Source organism: Bison bison, unplaced genomic scaffold (assembly GCF_000754665.1).
Source record: "Bison bison bison isolate TAMUID 2011002044 unplaced genomic scaffold, Bison_UMD1.0 scf7180017864061, whole genome shotgun sequence".
NCBI lineage: Eukaryota > Metazoa > Chordata > Mammalia > Artiodactyla > Bovidae > Bison > Bison bison.
The window spans coordinates 291,626-304,560 of NW_011494633.1; positions in this window are offsets into that span (position 1 = coordinate 291,626).

Sequence of the window (12,935 nt, forward strand, 5' to 3'; positions counted from 1 at the left end):
ACCCAAGTATTCTTTGGTGCTCCTTGTGCTCTCACTTGCCACAACAAGCAAAGAAGCCCACCATTTATTTCATGCATGTTCCTGGTGATCCTCTATCAGTCCTTGACAGCTCTTGCATATGTACAGTAGGATGGATGATATGACGTGGTGGACTTCTCTAGAGGGGGCAGGGGGCGAAAATCAGTGCTTGTGTTAATGATAGTGGATGGGTACATGAGGGAATGTGTTTAACTTTTTCATTTCTTGGCCATGCCATGCTGCATGTAAGATCTTAGTTCCTCCACCAGGGATCGAACCTGTGCCTCCTCCACTGGAAGTGCAGTCTTAACCATTGGACTGCCATGGAGGATATGAAGGAATGTGTTTAAATTTTCTTTTGAACAGGGTTATTAACTGAGAGTGAGGACATACTGGTAGTTTTGGAAGCTGAAGAAAAAGAAAAAAACTGTAAAATCAAGTTTGCATGGGGGGAAATAAATGACCTATTACTGGCAAACATTAAAGACTCCAGGTTTAACACGTTTATCCTGAAGTGTTTCAATGTCAGCATCAGATCAGATCAGTCGTTCAGTCGTGTCCGACTCTTTGCGACCCCATAAATCGTAGCACGCCAGGCCTCCCTGTCCATAACCAACTCCCAGAGTTCACTCAGACTCATGTCCATCGAGTTAGTGATGCCATCCAGCCATCTCATCCTCTGTCGTCCCCTTCTCCTCCTGCCCCCAATCCCTCCCAGCATCAGAGTCTTTTCCAAGGAGTCAGCTCTTCGCATGAGGTGGCCAAAGTACTGGAGTTTCAGCTTTAGCATCATTCCTTCCAAAGAAATCCCAGGGCTGATCTCCTTCAGAATGGACTGGTTTGATCTCTTTGCAGTCCAAGGGACTCTCAAGAGTCTTCTCCAACACCACAGTTCAAAAGCATCAATTCTTCGTCACTCAGCCTTCTTCACAGTCCAACTCTCAAATCCATACATGACCACAGGAAAAACCATAGCCTTGACTAGACGGACCTTTGTTGGCAAAGTAATGTCTCTGCTTTTGAATATTCTGTCTAGGTTGGTCATAACTTTCCTTCCAAGGAGTAAGCGTCTTTTAATTTCATGGCTGCAGTCACCATAGCAATGCATTTTTCTCTAATAAGTTCAAGTGCATGAATCTAGATACAGAGTAGCCCAATAATTGGGTTTCACCATGGTATGGTTTGCCAAGGGGAAACAGTAAGGTACAAGGTTGTTTAAAATGTTTGCAGAAAGATAATAAAATGATGCATCATTTTTAGACCTGGGTAGGAGACAAACCATGAACATTAAAAGGATTTGGGAGACTTAGAGTAAAAATGATAGAATCAATAATCTGTAGGTTCTCATTGGGCCAAAAAACTGTTGTATTAATATTTGATGTAAAGTGCAATAGCTGAACCTATTATGAAGGTTTGCACATCATGTGAACTAGTTGTTGAGGTAGGCTGGAAAAGGAAAATACTGACAGATTCATCTCTGGATTCATTCATTTATCATAGCTATTCTATTTTTAATAGTTTTCCATTTTTATGAACAATATGGATTTTTCATTTTCTGACCTGAAAAATTTTAATAAGATGGTGCTTCTTTAGGTGTGCAAAATTAAAATATGAATCCACCTGACCCCAGAGTCTTAAATTTAAGATTTCTAATAGAATTTCCAAACTCTGCAGTGGTAATAGGTTTATTCATGACCTCTCAATTTTGGGGGTTAACATTTTGCTAGGAAATCATCAATACTGCCATCGAGTTGCTTGCAGTATTCCCACAGAATGTTGTCATTAACTTTGCTGCCTACGACTTTGTGTTATTCTCTTTTGACCTTTGTATTTGCAGTTTTGCTTTTTCTACAGTTAATGGAAGTTCTAAATGAAAAATTGCAGTAGTTTATCATAAAGAAAAAATATTTTGCACTATCTGCCCTAGAATGTCTAAGGAAAAATATCAGGTTATGCTGTGTATCATGAAGTCTTAGAATTTCTTGGACTATTATTCTGTGTTCATCACTCACCTTCAAATCTTGCATGTCACAATAAATAAATTAGATTTACACCCTGTTGTTCTATTCTTAAATTATTTTATGCACCATCCCACAGAGGTACAAAGGCTCTTCGTGAAACTGTAGAAATGGTAATTTGATCTCCCTAACATAAACTTTTCAAAAACTCTTATGATCATTTTTAAGAGGTTTTATTAGGCTTTCAAAGATGATATCAAGATCACCTTAGCTCCAGAGACCTGTTTAAGAAATTACTGAGTCAGCATCTTACTTTAGGATCAGTTTGTTTTGACACCCGTACATGGTTTTGAAACGTGGGGTTACTTTGGCCCTCTCAATTAAAACATCCTTCAAGTCTTAAAAAAGATTCCAAGTTGAAAGTATTCAAATTCTGAGGACATGAATTCATCTTGTTAAAGTCTAGAGAAACAAATACAGACACACCTACGCATGTCTTCAAGGGCTGGCCTGGAGTTTCTTTGATGTTTCATCAGACAGACCTGGGTCAATCATCAGCTATTTCTCCCAGTACATACTGGCTCTCTGTAAGCAAAGATAACCACCTCAATTAATAGTGGTATCAGGTAGTTTAGGATTCCTATCCAAACAGACTCTGAATCACAGTGCTAACTAGAAATGGGATGACTGCAGCCAGAGTGTGAATCTCTTCTAAATGTTTTCCCTCCATGCTAGCTATTTCGCTCTTGTTGGTCGCTGTTGCTATTAGTAAATAACATACGCTTCTACCGTAGATAATATATTTTCTCAATCTTTTCCATTTGGATATACATTCTTTGATCAGTTGGGTGGGGGCAGGAAGCAAACATGAGTTATGTCTAAAATCTTGACAAAAGCCAATTACATCACTTGTCAGTTATTTCCCTTATGAGTGAGCCCTTTAACAAAAGACTGGTTGTGGTTATTTTGAAGTTATTAAATGTACTAGACAATAAAGTATTAATACTTAACTACATTCCCATTAAACCCTTTAAAAAATTGTTCCTGCTGCTCTGGTTACAACCTTTAAGAGAAAGTAACAAACGACAGACTATATAAAACAACAGATTGCTAGGAGTGGGTAGAGTCAGTGGGTCTGCAGTATGGCCCAAGAAACTGAATTTGTAGTAAAAACCACCTCTTCCTCCCTGTTTGACAAAATGAAATGCGAATGGTCTGCAAGCCATGAATTTGCAGAAAGTAGACATGTTACAGGTAGGATTAAACCAGGTAGGTTTAATGCGTACAAGCTTGCTGCTGCTGCTGCTAAGTCGCTTCAGTCGTGTCCGACTCTATGCGACCTCATAGACGGCAGCCCACTAGGCTCCCCCGTCCCTGGGATTCTCCAGGCAAGAACACTGGAGTGGGTTGCCATTTCCTTCTCCAATGCATGAAAGTGGAAAGTGAAAGTGAAGTCGCTCAGTCGTGTCCGACTCTTAGCGACCCCATGGACTGCAGCCTACCAGGCTCCTCTGTCCATGGGATTTTCCAGGCAAGAGTACTGGAGTGGGGTGCCATTGTGTACAAGCTTAGTGTGTATTAATTTCTGACTCTGTATATCTTGATGGAGTTTTGAACAGTTGTCAAGCAGCATGATTGCAAATGAGCAGTTTCTCATTGCTCTGTTTCTTGCTTAATTGAAAAAATGGTCTTTGTGCTCATTGTACCTAGAAAAGCTCACCCAAAACAAAAACTCACTAACACTACTATAAAATATCACAATAATTTGTTCTCACACAAATATTAGTCTTTGCTGTATAGCAAGAGTTTTTGTGTTCCAGAACTTCTTAGAAAAATTTGAGCTGTATAGGGGCAATTTAAGCAAAATGATAAAGATAGTGAATTTGTATTTGCCAATTTCCTGATTTTTGTTTTTCTATCCCTATTCCACTCTTAATAACTATTGTACATTTTTTCAACCTGTTGAAGCTGTTGCACTATATTCTCAGATCAAAGAGACTCCTGCACAACCACAGACAGCCTCCTACCAGGCCTGGTCCAAAAGCCTTTTCATTCTACCCATTGCCCATTCCCTTATTGTATATCCTTTGCTATTGAACATATTTGTGGATATTCCCAAAGATTTAGCTACAAAAATTCTCATAGAATAATGCAAAATAACATCATCCAAACTTCAAATATGTGATTGAAAATGAAGACTATTTTTAGATCACAAAGAATGATTTCATAATCTAAAATATGTAATGTGAAAATATTCACAGTATCAAACAATATGAACAACCTCAAAGGCATTTATAAGCAGTGACATTTGATTCTAAATGTGCATATACTTGTGAAACTAAGTGGCAATTTGTAGCCTCAGTTCTTGCAGATCTAATGAGTTGTCTTAAACATTATATGGTGCTAATCTCGGATTCTACATTGAGAATTTCCTGAGCATATTAAAAATTTTAAGCTGATTTTAATAATGTGTGTGTGGTTTTTTTTTAATACTCACTAGCATTACTGCAGCTCACTGTCTTTCAGATATAGCTTGCATATTTATTTTTTGTTGTTTAGTTACTAAGTTTGTCTGACTCGTTTGTGACCCCATGGACAGTAGCCCACTCCTGCTGGGCTCCTCTGTCCTTGGGATTTTCCAAGCTAGAATATTGGAGTGGGTTACCATTTCTTTTCCAGGGGATCTTCCTCACTCAAGGATCGAACTCCTCCTAAATTGGTAGGTGAGTTCTTTACCAATGAGCCACCAGGGAAGCCCATTTATGAGTAAATTGCTGTAAATCAGCTCTATCATAATATCCACCTAACTGTATGGGCGTCCTGAATGGCTGTGAAAGAATCTGCCTGCAATGCAGGAGATGTCGTTCATTCCCTGGGTTAGGAAGATCCCTTGGAGATGGAAATCACAACCCGCTCCTTCCCAAGTGGCCCTAGTGGTAAAGAACCTGACTGCCAATGCAGGAGACATAACAGACACGGGTTTGATCCCTGGATTGAGAAGATCCTCTGGAAGAGGGTACGGCAACCCACTTAAGTATTCTTGCCTGGAGAATCCTCTGGAAACAGTAGCCTGGAGGGCTACAGTCCAAAGGGTCTCACAGAGTTGTACATGACTGACTCGATGGACCTGAGTCTGAATGAACTCCGGGAGTTGGTGATGGACAGGGAGGCCTGGCGTGCTGCGATTCATGGGGTCGCAAAGAGTCGGACAAGACTGAGTGACTGAACTGAACTGAGCACAACTGATTATGTACCTCATACACTGAAATTCCTTTCAAATGCAGACAGAAGAACTTTATTTAAAAGAACTTAAATTAGAAGGTTGACATGATCTTTGTTTAAACTATCTGAATGTAGAAAAATGTTGAAGCTTAGACTAAGGGATATGAATGAAATCCATTGTCTTAAATTTGTCTTGTGTTTACTTAGATGAAATTTTGTTATAAAAATGCTGATAAATGAGTTGCCATGCTTTTGGCTTTATTGGATTATTTGGATTCTTTTTAGAATTCATTATTGATATTATAAATGGTACTCTGATTCTGAAATTTTTGAGTGCTATAAACATTTAGTGGACACACTGAGATGAAAAATAGATACTCAGTTCTGCTAAGTATTTAATGTTTAGAAAGTTTATAATATCTATAAATCTACTTATACATTTTTATTTACTAGAAATGAACTCTAAGAGGTTCTACATGTTTTCTCTTTGTAGTGAATGGTAGTTAGCTACAGTTAAATTGTGTTCAATTTTGATAACTTCCTTTACATTATTTGCTTCAAGTTATTTAATATGTCCTCTTGGTGTTACAGTTTAAAATTATCTGTTGAAATGGCTTCTAATTCTTCTCAAAAATAGCATAAAACACAGAGTAAAGCAGAGGAATTCAAGGAAGGGAAAAGTGTATCTTTTTTTAAAAAGAGGTATTTAGAGGTATTGGATTTTTAAGTTCTAGAGAGGTGAGAATTGTATTCCTAGTTTATTAAATTCATGAAAAACATTTCAACAATAAAATGAAAGTGAAATAATTAAGCATAATTATATTGCAAATCTATAAATACACATCAAATTTCTCACATGAGGATAAGTTTTCTCTGCAACAAATAAATGTTTTGATTACTCAAATACATTCACTCAAAACTATTCTAATATAAAAATTCTAGGAAAATGATAGGGTAATATCCTAGAATAACACCATAAATATTTTGTTGATCTTACTGTCACATAACACAAATGTCCATAGGACCACATCATATGTTTTTATGCATTATGTCATGATTAAGTCTATGTTCCCCTTCCCTGTGTTTCTCTTGTATTATTCCATATTAGATAGACCACACAGATCTTTTCAGTGTTTCCAAAAATGGGGTGAAAGAGTATAAATTAAACACATTTTATGCACCCTTATTTGGTGAAATGATAGTATGTGATCTATTACTGCATCTGTAGGCTCAATTGATTATTTTACATGAGTATGTGATAGTTCACTTGTTGGGTATCATGATATGGCCACTAATCAATTGTTTCCTGCTCTTGTCTTCTAGGTTAATACTGTAATCAACACCCTCTGTGTATAGCTTCTTAGCAATTGACACTTTCTTTTTTTCCTGTGGCATAGTGCTAAAGAGTAGAATTGCTCTACGTGATGACCTAAAAATTTTAAATGTTAATATTTTATTGAGATTTGGCACTTAATACATTTCTGTCAGTGGGGTATAAAATTCATCCACATTTCAAATAAGAGGTTGCATAGCCATCTAAAATTCTTGCCAGATCAGCATAAATTGATGAGTCATCCTTAATCTGTATGTTGCTGACTATTAGACTGAGTATATTAATAGCTTTGACCATTGGATTTGCCCTTCTGTTCTTAGTTTCTTCCTCTATTCATCGTATTCATTGAAAGAAGGTGTTCTCTATGCTAAATTATTGCCCAATTGTTGCTTTTTATATCATGTATATTAAATATATTTTCATGTGTATAAATTGTATATTAACATTGTTTAACCCTAACTGTGGAAAATATGGGGCTTCCCAGGTGGCTCTAGTGGTGAAGAATCCGCCTGCCCATGCAGGAGATGTAAGAGATACGAGCTATATCCCTGAGTCAGAAAGATCCTTTGGAGAAGCAAGTGGCAACCTACTCCAGTATTCTTGCCTGGAGAATTCCATGGACAGAGGAGCCTGGCAGGCTACGGTCCATAGGGTTATAAGAGTCAAACGCAACTGAAGCATCTTATCACACATGCACACATAAAATATAAACAGTTTTAAACGAACACTTCCACGTGTTCATATTGTAGCTTAGAGTTTTGTAGTTTTGAAAAAGGCACTCATAAATTTAGTATTCTAGTTTTCCATGAAAAATTTTTATTGCTCAATTTTTGGCATCTAACTCATTAAACAGACTGGAATTTATTTTTCTATCTGTTAGATTAAAGCGTTCCATTTTTATTTCCTTCTCATAGTTATTTAGTACCGTTATCATTATTTAAGAAATGTATTGTCTCATTCCCGATGTTTTACTTTACTTTTGCCATTATCGAGAGATGAAAGTGGCTTTATAAGATGTGCTGAAAAGTGACAAACTGACCCTCACTGTTCTTACAATTTCTGAAAACTGGGGGCTAAAGTCTGTTAGTCCTTTTCACCTAAGTCTAAGAAACTCAATTACAATTCAAATGGAAATTTTACTAACTTGTATATACTAACAGGAGAAATTAACATTTTAAATTTAGATTTTTCATTCAGGAACATGATCTACATTTCCTTTCCTTCAGTTACTATGCATGTCAATACAATTTTTCATATAGATCGAGTATCTTCTTTGTTAATACCTGAGCATGTTAACTTTTGCTTGTTATTTTAATGTTTTCCATTGCCATTACTAGTATTTTCTGTTAAATAGCAAATAACAAAAAAATTTTAATACCTATCTTGGATCCAGATACTTTATCAAATTCTCTTATTAATTTTAAGTACTTAAGATACTTGCTTTTTATAACTGTATTCACTTTCTGTTTGTATTTTACATAGAATTTTTCTTAGTACGGGTCTTGAGTTTTATCATGTGGTCTATTTGATATTGCATATGGCAAAAATATTGCTTTTTATGATAAACTAAAATGTGACATCTGGACAATACTGCTTTTGAAGATTTGAGAAGTAGAGCTATTGGTCAAACATCTAAATAGTGGCAAATTTCTTTTAAATGATCCAAATCAAAAGCAATGTGTTTTGCTGTTGAAGACACACACAGCTGCATAATTATGATGGAGTTTGGATAAGAATCAACCACAACAAACAAATGCAGAGTCGATACTTCAGCTTTGCTGGCAATCCTGACAAATATACATTTCTGAGGGCAATTCAGATGTTGTGGTCATAAATAAGTGTAAGGGCTCTAAGTCTATTTATTTCTGGTTACACAATGAAGAAATAGAACAGGAAGAGATGATTTGTGTCAAATTTTTAAGAATCACACTTGGTCTTGAAATGTCAAGGTATAGGCAGTGTCACCAAAAATCATATTTCAGGTGTTTGAGAGAGAGAGTGAGCAAGAGAGATTATATCTATAACTCTGAAAAACTCATTCAAAATGAAGCAAAGGGCCTAGACAATGAGATTCACCCCCAAGTAATGTTCAGAGTCAAGGATATTTTTCCAGTATTAGGAAGCAGTTTACTCCATGCTGTTCTTGAGGAGGTGTCTTTTCAAAGGCTCAGTGATACAGTCCTGAGCAGCAACAGCAGGAGATAAAATTGGTTTTCTATCTTCAGTTTGGCAGACATGGCTATTGAAACTACATGAAACCAAAGGGTCAAGGATCAAATGATCCAAAGGACCAAGTGGTGTCTTTTTTTACATCCTAAGGTAGGATGTATGAGTTTTTTCAGTTTGGTATTTGGAGCCAAAAGTTTGAAAAGGAGAGACTTTGTCATGAAAAATAAAGCAATGTATTTATCCTGACAAATTGTTGAAATGACAGAACTATAAATTTGTACTACTTAAATGTAATAAAGAATTACAAAGTATGGACAGATTATTATTGCAATATTGAAAGATTTAATTTTAAATTGTTAGAGGAGTATAATTTGTATAGTTAACAATAAAATAATGATCATTACTTGTTTAAATATTTTTTTTCATTCAGAAAATATCTTCCAAGAGGATTTGTTGTCAAGTTAGAACATTCACTATTTCTAAATTGAAGCCAGTATGCACTGCTGCATTGTAATAGTCCATCCTTTTAAATTCACTTAACGCATACAGTACTAATAGAGAACCTAACTCTGCCAGGCACAGACCAGATACTTCGGCTGTCAAGGAACCAGATCAGAATTCTTGTCCTTAAGAATCTTACATTCTAACTGAGGAGACATCGTAAAATATCAGTCTGTACAATTGATAGTATTTTGAAAAATAAGTACTCTATAGATCAGGGAAATGCTGTGGAAGAGTAGGTGTGGATGTTACAAACAGTGATGGAAATTGTGATATCTCAGCAAAGACTTGAAGGAGGTGAGGGAATAAGCATCTGGATATTGGGGAGCCAAGTGATACAAGCAGAGTTAGGGCAAGTTTGAAGGCCTTAAGATGGGATTGTGCTTGGCAAGTCCCAGGGAATGTAAGGTAATTTATTATGGTTGAAACAGAGACCCTTTAAGAAAGTAGTAGGAAATGCTATCAGACGGAATGGGAAGCAAAGATCAGGGCCATGAAGTGGCTCTTATTCTGACCGAATTATGGAGAGAGGGTGAGTTGTATGCAGAGTGTCCTAATCTGATTTGCATTTTTTAAAGGATTACTATAACTGTTCTATTGAGGATAGACCATTTTGGGGATCAGTGTTGTGAGAAGTGTTGGGATTAATGGTTGCATTTTGAATATAGAGTCTTCAGGATTTTCTGATACAATAGAAATGATTTAAGGTGAGATAAAGAGAGACACCAAGATTGACTCAAATTTTGGTCTGAGCAAGTGAATGAACTTTTCAACTAAGATAAGAAATATTGTAGATGACTTAGATCTGAGGGAGTAAATGACAAATTCAGTTTTATACAAGCTTCTGACATTTATAGTTATCAACTGTTTTTATATCTATACATAGGTATATAATGTATATTATATGTATGTAATATATGTAACATGTAATATATGTAATTATATATTACATGTACATGCAATATTTTATATATTTAACATTTGTATATGTAACATAATTTTCCCAGGGAGCAACTTGGTGGAACAGAGATAAATCTGGGAACAGTAAACAAAATACAGTGTAAGTAATAATTAGTATTTAGAATGGTAATAAAATTCTATGAACTACTCTAATTTTCATGTAGCCTTGGTCATAGTATCCAAATTCACTGATACTCTTTTACCTCATTTGTAAAACTGCTATGATAATACTTGTTCACTTTGGTTTAATCCCCAAAATGAACATGTGAAAATATCAAGGCTGATATCAGGAGATCATTCTAAATAAAAGAGAACTGAAAATAGAGTAAATTAGCACTCAATTTTCCACAATTAAACACTCAGATAACTATAGTCCTAAATTTCATTTCAGGAAATATATTATAATTTTACTATCAGTTAATCGGCTACTTCGGAGAAGGCAATGGCACCCTACTCCAATACTCTTGCCTGGAAAATCCCATGGATGGAGGAGCCTGGTAGGCTGCAGTCCATGGGGTTGCTAAGAGTCGTACACGACTGAGCGACTTCACTTTCACCTTTCACTTTCATGCATTGGAGAAGGAAATGGCAACCCACTCCAGTGTTCTTGCCTGGAGAATCCCAAGGATGGGGGAGCCTGGTGGGCTGACATCTATGGGGCCGCACAGAGTCAGACACGACTGAAGTGACTTAGCAGCAATTGGCTACTTTACTGTGACCAGTACAGCAATGGCATATATAGCTTAAAACAGGATGGATTCAAAGAACTGTTTCCTGTACTCTTCCTGCTTCCAAGCTGGCCCAGAATCAGAACCACAATCTGAGATGCATTATCAAAGTGTATCAGCAATACATATACATATATCCCATCGTTTTGGATTTCCTTCCCATTTAGTTCACCACAGAGCACTGAGTAAAGTTCCCTGTGCTGTATAGTATATCCTCATTATCTGTTTTACACATAGTAGTGTCACTATGTCAGTCCCAATCTCCCAGTTCATGCCAGCGCTCCTTTCCCACCTTGGTGTCCATCCATTCAGGGAAAAGTTTCCTGTACCCTTCCCGCCCTTCTGCTGGCCCAGGACTAGAACCATAATCTGAGATGTATTATCACTGACATAGATCACAGCTGTCTGTATTGCAGTTGTCAAGTAGCCTGTGAACTTCCTGACAGAAGTGACACTTATTTTCATCTGAACTTATTGACCATCTTTGGCTTATGATCTGAGTTTAGCAATGCTTGCTGAATTAAAAAATGAAGATATTATTCCTTCCCTTTCCCCGCTCTGAGCTCATATTTGAATTATGACAGCATTTAAAATTAAACATAAAGATCAAATATAAATATTTTACTGTAGGAATGAATGTCCATAAAGGAGCTTTCTCTACAAAGCTTTACAATAATCACTATTGTGTTCACTATCATTCACTTTAAATTCTACTTTAAACTATGAGATAAAACATAATAAAGTATATAAATATGTAATATATTCAGACACGCATTTGGTAAGTAAAAGTACAGATCTATAAAACATTTTGATATGAAACTGTCAAAATTAAGATATCTGGTAAAGTGGCTAGATAGAAGCCCAACAGTATACTTCAAAAGCTTTTTTTCCCAGTAATGCTCAATTTGGAGTTTATTTTATAGTCTTTGTTTTAGATAACAAATTATTTCACTGTACTAACTCTTATATACATAATGTAATATGAAATATAGGTTTGGGAAATTTTGACCCTATATTTGTAATTATACAATGACTAGGTTCTACATAGTTACTAAATTTGAGTTACAACTTAGATATAATCTTTAATGGTGAATAAAATGAAAATGGAAATATGATCACTTAGAGATTTCTTGTGGGAAAGAGAAAGCAAAATAAACCCCAGTCAAAACACAGCCCACACTTAATAAGCACACAATTACAGTGCCCAAAGACCAAAACTTCCTCAGCAATGTGAGAGCAAGACAAATCATTCCAATAGCACACGCAGGGAAAGCTTCCAAGAGTTTATTTCTTACAGTCTCCCTCACTTAGAAAATGCCCAAAATCAGAATCAGTGGATATAAACAGTGAGAAGGCTGCAAATCTACCTTACAATTACAAAACTTTCTGATGGTCTCATTTGATCCAATGATAAAATCTAGCGTAAATAAAATTGAGATCTATGGAAAAAAGGCCTTCACAGCATCACAAAGTGCTACCAATTGACTCATTCAAATATTAGTTAGCCTCAATGTGTATTACATTTTACTAGGCACTGAAAATAAACTACTGAATGGAGAAGATCTTGCTTTAGAGTTTACCATATTTTGCTTGGTCTTGGGTACACTGAAAAGCAAATAGGCAATTAGTATAGCAGACGCTAATTGCTATGTTGGGAGAAGTACAGTGTGCCTTCAAAGCTCTTAGGCAGTACCACTTAATGGAATGGAATTAATAACACAGTGCATTCATTTCCTATTGAGCCTGTAACAAATTGTCACAAGTTTGGTGGCTTAAAACAATTTACTCTTTTACTGATCTAGAGTTAATAAGTCTGAACTAGGCTGCCAAGACCTGCCTGCCTTCTGCAGGCTCCAGGGGCTAATCAGGATCATTTATTTTCTAGCTTCTAGAAGCTGCCCATATCCCTTGACTCATGGCCCCTTCCTCTCCCTGTCTCGCTCTGTAGTTACATTTTTCTCTTTCTTATTAGGATGTTTGTAATTACAGTGGGCATGCCTGGACAGTCAGTGCCATTTTCCACATCTCAAAATTTTTTAAACTTGA